We start from the raw sequence: 13,119 nt of genomic DNA, 5'->3' as shown, positions 1-13,119 counted from the left end.
AGTGAAATTATCTGTTTTTAAAAAAACTATTCCAGGAGCCGGGCGCAGTGGTTCACGAGGCCTGTAATCCTAGCACTCTGGGAGGCTGAGGTGGGAGGATTGATTGCTTGATCTCAGGAGGTCGAGACCAGCCTGAGCAAGAATGAGACCCTGCTTCTACTAAAAATAGAAAAATGAAGCCAGGCGCAGTGGCTCACATCTGTAATCCTAGCACTCTGGGAGGTTGAGGCGGGCGGATTGCTTGAGGTCAGGAGTTCGAAACCAGCCTGAGCAAGAGCAAGATCCCGTCTCCACTATAAATAGAAAGAAATTAATTGGCCAACTAATATATATATAAAATTAGCTGGGCATGGTGGCGCATGCCTGTAGTCCCAGCTACTCGGGAGGCTGAGGCAGCAGGATCGCTTGAGCCCAGGAGTTTGAAGTTGCTGTGAGCTAGGCTGACGCCACGGCACTCTAGCCTGGTCAACAAGGGAGACTCTGTCTCAAAAAAAAAAAAAAAAAAAGAAAGAAAGAAAGAAAGAAAGAAAAATGAGCTGGGCATCATGGCATGCACCTATAGTCCCAGCTACTCAGGAGGCTGAGGCAAAAGGATTGCATGGACTCAGGAGTTGGAGGTTGCAGTGAACTTTGATGATGCCACTGTACTCTACCCAGGGTGACAGAGCAGGACTATGTCTCAAAAAAAAAAAAAAAAAAAACCCAAAAAACTATTTAATGAGTCAGTTAATTCATGAAAAGCAAATAAATTAGTGATCTAATGACAGTTCTTCAAAATGTAAAAGTCCGGTAAAGGAAAAACTATCAAGAACAAGATCCTTTAAGGACTTTTGGCTATCTGCTGGGTGACAAAATTAATCATCTTGTCCAAAAGCTGTACAATATAAACTTGCCCCCCCCATATTGACCTTTTAAAACCTGAAAGTGTATTTTAGCTGAAGAATTGTCATGAGTAATTTGTTCCCATCAAAAGATTTTAACTGATAGTAGTAGCACAAGAAATTTATTTATGAAGGACATAATTTGGGGTGAACTTTATTGAAGGCAGTCAGAGCATTGTTAAGGGAGGGAGATGGTAGATTCTGGGTTTTTGGTTCTAGGCTAACAATTTACTACATACTTACCTTTGGTATGTTGCCTTGAGGTTGACATTTGATAGTTCTTATTGTTCAATATTTGGTTTGCTGCTCTTCTAATCAAAAATTTGAAAAGTTAACTGGATGTAGAATTATTTGCAAAGTAATCACCATATGTAAGCAGTTCTCATCTATGAAGTGTTTGACAGGGATAAGACTAAAAAATTGGGAAGCATTTCCTTAAATGCAGAACTAACAGCTAAAGCTTGAGAGTACCAATCTGGTGACTTTTATTTGTCCTTTTTTTGTTAGTAATGAATCCTAAGAATATGGGTGGGTTTAATTAGAGAAATAAAAATGGGCACAATTTGTGATTCAGAATATTAAAACCTAAGAATCAAAAAGTTGCCATTTAGAAAATCATTAAAGGATAACTATTTGTTGTGGAGCTAAAAATAAGTTGTATTTAATGAAAATGGAGAAATTTGGGGCTGTCTCTAGCCTAATAATGATGTACAGTGACATTATTTAAATCAGCTTAAACATTGTTAGGGAAAGTTAAGACCAGTTCTATGACCTGTAGTCACCTAAGGCTAACTAATATCTCTTTCAAGGTCAACAAAAAGAAAAAGAAAAAACAAAAAAGCCCTTTTCTGTGATCAGTAAATGATCCAGAAGCTTCCAGCTACCTGACATTTGTATGAAGAATTCTAAATTTTTCATATGCATATATTTTCATATTTTCATATGCATATATTTTGCTAATGCTGTCCTAGAATTCCCTTACCATCTCTGTTTTGGGGAGGTTTTTTGAAGCTCATTAGGGTGATGTCTGTTACCTTTGGAAACACTAGAACTAGAGAAGTGGAGCTGTTGACCACCATTTTTACCATGGTGTTGAAACTAAGTAGAATTTAGTGTCCCAAAATTCTTAATCTCTGATAGAAATATATTTAAATGTACATAAAGTTTTTGATTTTTTTTTTTCAAAAAAAAAAAAAAAAAGCTACAGCACCTGGTATTCCCAGGCAGAATCCAAGTACTAACCAGGCTCGACCCTGCTTAGCTTCCAAGATCAGATGAGATCAGACACATTCAGGGTGGTATGGCCATAGATGTACATAAAGTTTTTAGCTTCTTTGGTTTTTCAAGATAATTTTGCTGTTTTTTTTTTTTTCTGGTTTCTTTGCAATTAGAAATTGCACATACCAGTTGCTTTAATTAATTCAATATATTTAATGGAATATTCAAAGCAAATCATACCATATAAACTCAAATGTATTCTTATGACATTTCAATGCACATACCAAAAAAAGCTAAAAGGAACCTCTGCAAGTGCCTGATGGAGCACTCTGAGAATTAAACAGAATGGACAGGAAAAGAGGCAAAGCATAAAATAACTTTTAAGCCATAATCTCAGGTTCTCATACTGATTATCCTTGTAGGTTGTCATTTATTTATTCAAATAAATAAAGTTCCACTTATTTCATTTGAGTACTGTGGTCAGGAATTATATTCTGATATTATGAATTCATTGGTTAAACTTCTTTATCTCAGTTATTTGCCTTTGATGGATTAATGGTAATTTTAAAATAATAGCACATTTGGAAATTTATGCCTCTGTTTTTGAGAGTTAGGAGTGTGGTATGCACATAGTCAATATAAAATCCAAGGAATAATTAGTTATTGAAATTGTGAAAGAACTTCATCATGAGGTTTGAGAAGATCTTTAGAGTTATTCTGGAGTGTGTCTCATGGCCCTGTGGGAAATATCTACAAATATTTATTCATTTTGCTGGGCAGTAAGAGCTGCTTTTTGTCTGTATTTTCTTGACATTTTCACTTTTTAACTTTTACTTTATCTTATGAAAGGCTATAGGTTAGAATTTTTACATTTGAAAATGACCTAGGGAAGAAATGTATGCTTTATCACAGTGGAACTTCTGGTTTTCTGTAGTATTTTTAAGATGGACACCTAACTGGTTTGTCCTTTCTATCTAGGTAACTCGTGTAGTTTGGAAATATTTTAACATAAGATCCCTAAATCTCAAGTATGAAGACTGGTTTTCTTATATAGTTTATAGCACTTAATCTTCTATTTTAATGTTTGGTTTGAATCTATTCAATTTTAAGAATTACTGGTCATTTACCTATAACCCTGAAATTATACCTAATATGTATAGTTTTTAAATGAAATCATGGATAATTTCAGAAAAACTGCTATGGACAATTTATGAATATTACCAAGAATGTACAAGCAAATGTGAAGACTAAAAACTTTAGTCTTTGCCTACAATCTCATATGTAAATCCAAGAAAAAACATAAAAGCTAAAAGTCCTGTTTTGTTGCAGAAAATATGTGACACTTTAAAAGATTTTATTATGAGAGGAAAAGAGAGTTAGATGCTATAAAGGGACAGAATTGATTAATCTCTTTTTAGAAGAAAATCTGTTTTGGTTTCATTTGTGGGTGGTACTAATAAAAGTATAAATTAATGAATAGGGCAGATTCAGAATTTAGCAGGTACTTTGTGTTTCCATTTTTATAATGGGTTAGTCATAAACCCTCATATGCAGAGCATTTTGCTGGTGGTCTAAAAGGTATACAAAATATACTAGTATAATTCATGTCCTCAAGGAACTTAAAACCCCAGGGAAGAATTATTTAACACATATAAGAAAATTTAGGGCCGGGCGTGGTGGATCATGCCTATAATCCTAGCAATCTGGGAGGCTGAGTCGGGCGGATTGCTTGAGGTCAGGAGTTCGAAACCAGCCTGAGCAGGAGCAAGACCCCGTCTCTACTAAAAATAGAAATTAATTGGCCAACTAATATATATAGAAAAAATTAGCCGGGCATGGTGATGCATGCCTGTAGTCCCAGCTACTTGGGAGGTTGAGGCAGTAGGATTGCTTGAACCCAGGAGTTTGAGGTTGCTGTGAGCTAGGCTGATGCCATGGCACTCACTCTAGCCTGGGTGACAAAGTGAAACTCTGTCTCAAAAAAAGAAAAGAAAATTTAGATGCATTAAAAATTGAGGAGGAAGTAAAATTAGTATTTGTAGATGATAATGCAAAGCTTGACAGTCAACTGAAAGTCTCTTAAAACGAATAAAGTCATTGGGTATAAAATGGATCACAGGTTCCTTGCATTTCCATATGAATTTTAGAATCAGCTCATTAATTTCTGTAAAATAAAAAGCCTATTAGCATTTTGATTGGGATGGCATTGAATCTATAGATCAATTTGGGAAGAGTTGACATCTAATAATATTGTATCTTTTGATTTATGAAGATAGTATAGCTCTCCATTTATTCTGGTCTTTCTAAATTTCTTTTTTTTTTTTTTGAGACAGAGTCTCGCTTTGTTGCCCAGGCTAGAGTGAGTGCCGTGGCATCAGCCTAGCTCACAGCAACCTCAAACTCCTGGGCTCGAGTGATCCTTCTGCCTCAGCCTCCCGGGTAGCTGGGACTACAGGCATGCGCCACCATGCCCGGCTAATTTTTTATATATATATCAGTTGGCCAATTAATTTCTTTCTATTTATAGTAGAGATGGGGTCTCGCTCTTGCTCAGGCTGGTTTTGAACTCCTGACCTTGAGCAATCCGCCCACCTCGGCCTCCCAAGAGCTAGGATTACAGGCGTGAGCCACAGCGCCCGGCCCTCTAAATTTCTTTTAGCAATGTTTTATAGTTTTTTAGCAGCAGGTCTTACACATCTTGTCCCAGATGTATTTCCAAGTATTTCATGTTTTGATGTTATTATAAATGTTTTTTTAATTTCAATTTCCACTGTTCATTGCTAGCATATATGAATGCAATTTATATTGATTTTGCATCCTACAACTTTGCTACACTCACTTATTAGTTCTAGTAACTTCTTTAGATTTCATAGGGTTTTCTACATAGGCAATTATGTCATCAGTGAATAAAGACAATATGATTTCCTTCTTTCTAATTTGGATGTGTTTTACCTATTTTGCTTGCCTTATTGCACTGGTTATAAACTCAAGTACAATGTTGAATAGAAGTAGTGAGAATTGGCATCTTTATCTTATTCCTGATCTTTTTTGTTTAAAAAGAAAAAGAGAGTAACCATATGTACATATTTACTTTTTCAGACCTACACAAGAAAGATACATAAGAAACTGATGATATTGGTTGCCTCTGAGGAGAAAAATAGGGTGTGATGGGGAAGTAGGGGAAGTAACTTCTCACTGGATACCTTTTTGTATTTTGTGAAGTAGGAGCCATGCAGTTATTTACTATTGCACAAAAATAAATAAAAATAAAAAGAAAGCTTAGCATATACTAAAAAACCAAAGATTTTTGCAAAGAAAACAATAAGAATGGGACCCAAGAAATCACAAAGTAAAAAATTAACAAAGATTTAATCATTTAAGAATGCTTGGAATTTTCAATGGACTTCGAAAGAAGAGAGACATGAATAAAGGATGAAGTAGGTATTTTAAAAGGAAGATATATACAAAGATATGAAAATGGGAAACAGAAAACTTTAGCAAGCAAATTATTTGGCTGGGGCATTGGGCCTGGGACGAGAAATAAAAAGGAAAAATAAAATAGATGAATGCTTTGCAGAAGAATCAAGACTAACTTAAATGGCAATTTCATATGGTTCAACCCAATACCTCAGGCATATATTTACCTTCAATTTTCTTAATTTAGCCAACATAATTTAATGAGTGCCTGTTATTCACCAGGTCCAGTGCTAGGTGCTATATGTGTTTATATTGATGAACCAAAAGACATAATCCCTGTCCTGATAAAGCCATTAGTCTAGTGGATACCTCTGAGCCTCAACAAAATGAGCAACCTCCACATTCCCTTTTGTTTCAGAATTCTGGCTATGTATGCGTACTGACACTCTCTTTAAAAATCCGTAACCCTTTGTCCATCCTTAGACACCTTTATCCATATAAAATTCAAGCCATTCTTCAAACTCCTTGAACTCTCTCATTGTCTCTTTTCTCTCATGAATATAGGATAGTGGTTGAGACTGAGGACAGTCCTGAAGACAGATGCCTGGGTTTGAAATTTTACTCTGCATTTTTCCAAGTGACTTGAGCAATTAACTTCCTGTGCCTTGGTTTCTTCACCTAGAAAATAGAGATTATAATGTACCTCATAAAATTACTGAGAATATAAATGAGTTATTACAAAAAAGTGCTTAGAATGCCCTGACACATGCATGGTTAAGTTTTTAGTAAATAGCAATTGTTACCATTGGCAGAAATCTAGCTTGTGTCATTCTTTTCCCCAAGGCTAACACTCTCCACTACTTGCATCCCCCTTCCTTCTGCTTGGTTGTCTTTTTATCAGTGATCCTATTTTTTTCACAGCATATTGAACAACAGTCTCTCTACTGGCCCTTTTCCCAGAATTATAAACATGATTAGTGTCTCCCACTAAAAACAAAATCCATCCTTAACTATGAGCGTCTTTTCTTCTTTCCTGTTTTATAGTCAAATTTATTCAGAGTCCACATTGGTAACACCATGTTCTACTGTCCCCTTCACTCCTTAACCTACTGCAATTTTTGACCTAACCCCATCCTCTAAATCACTTTTGCCTAGGTTGATTACCACTTTTTTCAAGATGCCTCTCCTGTGTCCTCCCATTGAACCCCATGACTTCATTTCACCCTTCCTAAAATTATAACTGTTAAAACTTCCTCAAGACTTCCTATTCCTTCTAACATAATGCAATTTTTAATCATTTATTTTGTTTATGTCTGTTTTTCCTGGTTAGAATATAAAATCAGGAAGGAGAGTGATTTTGTCTTTTACATTCACTGCTGTATCCCAAGCATCTAGAATAATGACTGGCACATCATAGGCACTCGAAAGATATTTTAAATGAATGAACATTATACTGTGATTATCTGTTTTCCTGTCTTCTACATTAGACCAGGAACTCCTTTGAAGGCTGTAACTATTTTGTTCTTTTCTCTTTATTAGCCCTGTTGGTCTGTAGGTGAATATGACTGTGATGAGAGCATGGGGAGTCACTATGGTACCAGTATTTTATATAAATGCTTCTGGATGATATTCGAAGGCCTGAGAGTGTGGTTTTTAAAATTTTACTGTACAACCCTAAAGCTCTGAAAAGGTAGTAATAGGACTTTGCAATTAATGGTGATTTAAGTTGCCTAAAGTAACTGTTTATCCCTTTAAATTCTATTGTTTGTTGAAGTTCCTTCAAAAGAGTTCTATGGCTAAGGTAAGTTTGAAATGATAAGTTTAAACCAAAGACAGAGAAGGAAAGAAGTACAAAGAAAGAGCAGAGGGCATAGTTCTCAACCCTGAATCACATTAGGATCATTTGGACAGTTTCCCTACTGACACTAGGACATGACTCCCAGAAATATTGGTCAGGGCTAAGGACTGAGCAGAGCTATATGTTTTAACTCTTCAGATGATTCTCATGTGCAACCACGGGTGGGAACCATTGGAATAGGTGATCCTTGAAAAATGAGGCAGGCTACAAAGATGAAAGCAAATCTGATGAGAGAGGCAGAATGTCCTCAACAATTACTTAAGGTACTCTATAGTAATACTGGCTCATAGACAGTCCCTCTTATTGGTTTTCTATAGCCACAACTAGAAATTAGATCCAGCCACTTGAGGGGACAGAAGAGCAAAACCAAGTACTTAATGGTTAGTTTATGGGACACTAATAACAACTACAAAATATATAAAAAAAATTCTTCTTCCTTAAAGCTTTCTAAAAGGTTAATTATAAACTAGTTCTTTCAAGCCTTAAATTACTTTCTGAGAGAGAATTAGAAAGAGAGGCATAAATTCTATTAGGAGATTGTAGTACCACTGTAGATTAATTCTTCTTATTAAACGGTACCCTGTTGTTCATTTTTCACTACAAAGAGGCTAACTTAATCCTTGTTCTGAGCTTGCATATTGGGCAATTCTAGATAATTGCATGTAGAATGATAACCTTTATAATAGGCACAATTCAATATAGAGAAAAATTCGTTCTTTGAATGCAATTTCAAATTCATAAAGTGAAACTTAATATCTTGGAAAGAGAGTATATGAGTTTCATGGTGTAGTATTATTATTCCTAAGGGAAATTTCCAATATTCTGTGATTCAATATAGAGTCAGGATAAATATATTCTACTGGCACTACCTAAAGCAGGCTAACAACTTAGCCACATTCAACCTATTTGGAGATGAGTATGGTTACTCAAAGGCTATATAATTTTGGTCACAAGTACCTTATTTTTATTAATATTCTCTTTATGAAGAATACATTTCTATTACAAAAACTCTCCATATAAAGGACATGTTATAATCCAATTCTCTGTAAAGAATAAAGCTATTTTCATATTTTTTCCCCTTCAAATTAACTGGTTCTTGTGAGTAAATTTGATAAAATGGTTTACACAAGAATTGCCTTTTATTTATTTTATTATTTATTTATTTTTGAGACAGAGTCTTGCTTTGTTTCCCAGGCTAGAGTGAGTGTGTGGCATCAGCCTAGCTCACAGCAACCTCAAACTCCTGGGCTTGGGCTCAAGCAATCCTACTGCCTCAGCCTCCTGAGTAGCTGGGACTACAGGCATGCATCACCATGCCCGGCTAATTTTTTCTATATATGTTAGTTGGCCAATTAATTTCTTTCTATTTATAGTAGAGCTGGGGTCTCGCTCTTGCTCAGGCTGGTTTCGAACTCCTGACTTCGAGCTATCCACCCACCTCGGCTTCCCAGAGTGCTAGGATTACAGGTGTAAGCCACCGCGCCCGGCCAAGAATTGCCTTTTAAATTCCAAAATAAAAGCATTACACACAAGTTGACTTTAACAGAAATAGATGTTGCATTATTTCTTCCACAAGTGCCTGTACTTTTTATTTTGTAATGATTTATGTTCTCTGATATACTTTATCTCATGCTTGACTGATTATAAGTGTGAAGGGGGGTTAAATGTATTCGCTGTTGGCAATTTAGCATTAATTGTAATATGCTGTAATCCAAATTACAATCTGTCATTTCCAGTCAAATTGTGAAGCACTGTAATTGTATTTTAGAGTTCTACTGCCATTGATTATAGCTACCTCATTTGTGTTTTAATATACCGTGACGAATTTGTGAATGGAAATACAATCTTGTAACAAGCCAGGAAACAAGTATTGTTCTTCCTATTATAACTGCAAGAAAATTATTTCCTAACAAATGAAAAGAGAAGGAGATGATAAGATGGTAAAGAGGATTCATTTTAGAATGAAAAAGACACAGAAAGATTTCCATTTTCTAGCATTGCATAAAAACAAATGAGCCATAGATTTTGTGAAAACATTTTTAAATGAGACATCATAAATTATTTTAAAATTAACATTATTTCTGAAATCTATCCATATTCATACAAATTGCTCTAGTTTATTCATTTGACAGCCATATGATATTCTGTAGCTTCTGTATCTAGTCTCTCCCTGGTGGTCACTAAGATTGTTTCTAAGTTTTTACTATTACAAATAATGTTGCAGGGAACATTCTTGTACATGACTCTTCATAGGTGTAGAAGATTCACTAGGGAAAATACATAGAGTGGGATTTCTGGGTTTTAGATATGCACATCCTCTATTTTACTTCATATTGCTAACTTGCTCCTCAAAATGGTTATGCCAAATTATACTCCCATCAGAAGTATAATTCATTTCTCTAAATCCTTGCTTTAGTCAGATTTAAAGTTTTTGCCTATTTGATGGATGTGAAATGACATATCATTTTGAGTTTACTTTTCCTTTGAGTTACTGAATTTGAACATATTTTCACACATTTATTGGCCATTTAGATCTTCTCTTCTGTGAATTGCCTATTTGTTTTTCCATTATTCTGGTGAATTGTTTGTCTATCTTTTTAATTTGTGACAGTTCTTTATAAATTCTGGGTACTAGTTCTTTGTTGGTTATGTATATTTCCATTATACATCCATTCATTCAAGTCATTTATTGTGCTACTATCTGCTGGGCACTGAATTACATACTGGGGACACAGCAATTAACATAAAGTGAACAAATAGACAAAATCCCTGCCTGTATGCAGTTGACAATCTAGTTGGAGTGGCAGACATGAGCAAATAGAAATATAATATGTTCGATGGATAAATGGTATGAAGAAAACTCAACCATGTTAAAGGCAATTGCAAGTGGTGGAGTAAGCAGGAAATTAGAATTAGGGTGTGAGAGAAACAGAAATCTAGGATGACCCTTATGGGTTCTGACCTAAGCAGTTGAGTGAATGTTAGCCCTGGAAATATACCGTATTTCATCAATTCAAAGACACACATGTGTTCTTTGAAATTAGGAGGCATCTTACAAATGATGGTGACTTACAATCACCGAAAGTTCCCCCTGAGGTGACATTTGTGTAGAGACCTGAATCCAGTGAGAGAATTAGCTATTCTATCTGAGGGAAGAGGCTCAGAGGCAGAAGGAATACCAAGTTTCATAGCAAGAGTTGGGACTGTATTTGACATATTCTAGAAACAGAAGGTCAGCATGGCTCTCAACCAGTAAACAAAAGTAAAAGTAAAAAGAAATTAATTTAGAGAAAGATTACATAAGGCCATAGTAAGGACTTCAGACTTTATTTAAGTGGCATGGGAAGTCCTTGGAGATTTTTGAACAGAGGAGTGACAAGATTTGTCATATATCCTAAAAGTGGTGATGGAAGTGATAAGAAGTGGTTAATTCAGAATGTATTTTGCAGGCCGGGCGCGGTGGCTCACGCCTGTAATCCTAGCTCTCTGGGAGGCCGAGGCGGGCGGATTGCTCGAGGTCAGGAGTTCGAAACCAGCCTGAGCAAGAGTGAGACCCCGTCTCTACTATAAATAGAAAGAAATTAATTGGCCAAATAATATATATAGAAAAAATTAGCCGGGCATGGTGGCGCATGCCTGTAGTCCCAGCCACTTGGGAGGCTGAGGCAGAAGGATGGCTTGAGCCCAGGAGTTTGAGGTTGCTGTGAGCTAGGCTGATGCCATGGCACTCATTCTAGCCTGGGCAACAAAGCGAGACTCTGTCTCAAAAAAAAAAAAAAAAAAAAAATATAAAAAAAAAAAAAAAAAAAAAAAAAACAGAATGTATTTTGCAGCAGAGATAAGCTTTTCTGATCAGAGAATTAGAATTAGGGTGTGAGAGAAACAGAAATCTAGGATGACCCTTATGGGTTCTGACCTAAGCAGTTGAGTGAATGTTAGCCCTGGAAATATACCGTATTTCATCAATTCAAAGACACACATGTGTTCTTTGAAATTAGGAGGCATCTTACAAATGATGGTGACTTACAATCACCGTCAGTCATATAGTAATGTAGTTTCATTGACTATGCATGCATACATTTGCATGCATGCATAAATTTCATAGTTGCTATATTGTCATTGTTTCAACTGAACTATGTATATTGTTGGTATTACACAGGTTGATTTTTAATTGCCATTAGCTGGCTTTTTAAAAATACACCATGGTTTGTCATTGAAACTAAAATTCATTTGTTATCTAGAAAGGCTAAAACAAATCAATGAAACAAAAATTTGATATTATTAAATAGATACTAATATTTACTCTTAGAGGATTGACCATAATTCTATAGTTTTTCATAAAGCAACAACTAAAGACTTTTCAGGGATCTAAGAGACAAAGATACTCACAAAATGGATGCAGCTGTGTTATGTTTTATTACTGAGATATGTGCACAACAGTTGCCTGTCACATACAGCTGAAGGTGGGAGAAACTGACAAATTGCCTAGCAAAGATGAAAGCAATGTCAAAACAAAAGGCTGGTGAAAGTGATTTACATGACATACAGAATTATCATTAAGGCACTGAGTTATAACTTAATTTGTGGCATTTTTTTCCATTTCCAGTTTCAAGTAAAATAATAGTGGGGCTTAACAACTAATAATTTCTTATATTTTATATAAGATATAGTCCATTTAAGAAGTTATCAGAGTACATAGATAGTAGGTAAAGTCATAGGGCTGGATGAGATTCCCTAAAAAATGAACGTAATTAAAGACGATGTCCAGAGATTGAGAACTGGGTAACTCTGGCATTTGGATGTTGGGAAAAAGAGAGAATCCAGTGAAGACACTAAAGAAATGGGTAGTGTGGTAGGAGGAAAAGCAAGAGAATATGGTACCCTGGAAAGTTAAGAGAAGACATTGTTTCAAAGAGAAAGGAATGATCAACTATACCAAATACTATTGATAGTTTGAGTAATATGAGGATTGAGAATTGGCCATTTAATGTGGTAATATGGAAATTATTGATGAATTTGACAAGAGTGATACAAAGGCTATGGGTTGGGAGGAAATATGGCAAATTCAAGATTTATATATCTGAGAAATCAGATCTTCTGGACTTACAACTTTCAAATTTTATTAATCAAAATCTCTTAAGGTTGAAAAGGTCCCCAGAGATCATAACCTTTGTTTGTCCATCTCTGAATTGGTCTGGAAAATTTGATTTGCTCTGAATCCAACCAGCTGCAGGGCTTTTGCTGGGTCCGCTGCTGCTCACAATGACTATTCAGTAGAGCTCTTTAGAGATGTGACACTCATATTATTGATTTAGACAATCTGAAAAATGTGTCTGGCCTGATTCATTTTAATGTTTAGGACAATGCAAGGATAATATTGGTAAATAAAAGGAAACACCAAGTAAATGAAAATGCTGTAGCAAAAAGATCCCTGTTCTTTACATTCAGAGTACATAAAATGTAGGGATGGAAATTATTCTAAGTAAAACTGAAGATATTTGAAAAGCCACGGCAGGTTTTTTCCTCTTTTTAAAATAGTCAAAATGGAGGTAAAGAGGTTTTAACATTTTGAGGTTTCATAATTGTGTTATGTTATCTTGACGATTGCCTCTATGAGTCACTTTCATCAAGACAGCTTTATCAGCTGCATCCTGGTGCTAGAATATTATGCCTAGAATCCAAGGAAATTGCTACCGATGTACAGAAGAAAATAAAAGGATATAATTTTTTAAGTGGCATATTAAC

The 13,119-nt window shown here is 35.4% G+C and overlaps 1 pseudogene; it reads right to left on the bottom strand.

Annotated features, from left to right (window-relative positions):
* Window positions 1–2,079: 2,079 nt before the first annotated feature.
* Window positions 2,080–2,193, bottom strand: LOC142873682 (uncharacterized; annotated as a pseudogene).
* Between the last annotated feature and the right edge of the window lie 10,926 nt (window positions 2,194–13,119).

The sequence above is a fragment of the Microcebus murinus genome, chromosome 10 (assembly GCF_040939455.1).
Source record: "Microcebus murinus isolate Inina chromosome 10, M.murinus_Inina_mat1.0, whole genome shotgun sequence".
Classification (NCBI taxonomy): domain Eukaryota; kingdom Metazoa; phylum Chordata; class Mammalia; order Primates; family Cheirogaleidae; genus Microcebus; species Microcebus murinus.
The sequence above is the reverse complement of the archived record's forward strand: the minus strand, read 5'-3'. Positions and strand labels throughout refer to the sequence as shown.